The sequence below is a fragment of the Pyrgilauda ruficollis genome, unplaced genomic scaffold, assembly GCF_017590135.1.
Source record: "Pyrgilauda ruficollis isolate IOZ18807 unplaced genomic scaffold, ASM1759013v1 scaffold133, whole genome shotgun sequence".
Taxonomy (NCBI): Eukaryota; Metazoa; Chordata; class Aves; order Passeriformes; family Passeridae; genus Pyrgilauda; species Pyrgilauda ruficollis.
Genome location: NW_024511766.1, coordinates 320,525 through 321,032, shown reverse-complemented (window position 1 = coordinate 321,032; position 508 = coordinate 320,525).

Sequence of the window (508 nt, the reverse complement as noted above, 5' to 3'; positions counted from 1 at the left end):
TGCGCACTCGCTAAAGAAATAACCGCCGGTGACCGCGGCGGCGGAGCCAAAACACCGCTGCGTCCGCAGCTCTCGGGCAGCGGGACGGTCTCAGCGGGGCAAGGACAGCGGGGACAATGGGCTCCCGGCTTGGGCAGCGGCTCCGTCCCGTCCCGCTCCGCTCCGCTCCGCGCGGCTCCGTGCCCGCTCCGCTCCCGTCCGCGCCGCCGGCCGCAGGGTCCCGGGGGCTCTGTACCGGGCCGGGGGAAGGTGTCACCGGGAGGACCCCCGGCAGGTCGCCGCTCGGAAACCTCCCAACATGCCGTTCCCCTCTCCGGGGTTAGAGAGGGGCCGGTGCCGGCGCGGCCGTCGGCAAACCGCCCCGCAGCCCGCCGGTCGGCAGCGGTCAGGCGGCGGGAGGGGCGAGGGGCAGCGGGGCGGGGGTCCGGTGTATCTGCCGCGGCACGGGTCCCGCTGGGTGGTTGGCATCGGGAACAGAGACCTGGGCGGTGCCGCGCCCCGCGGGCAC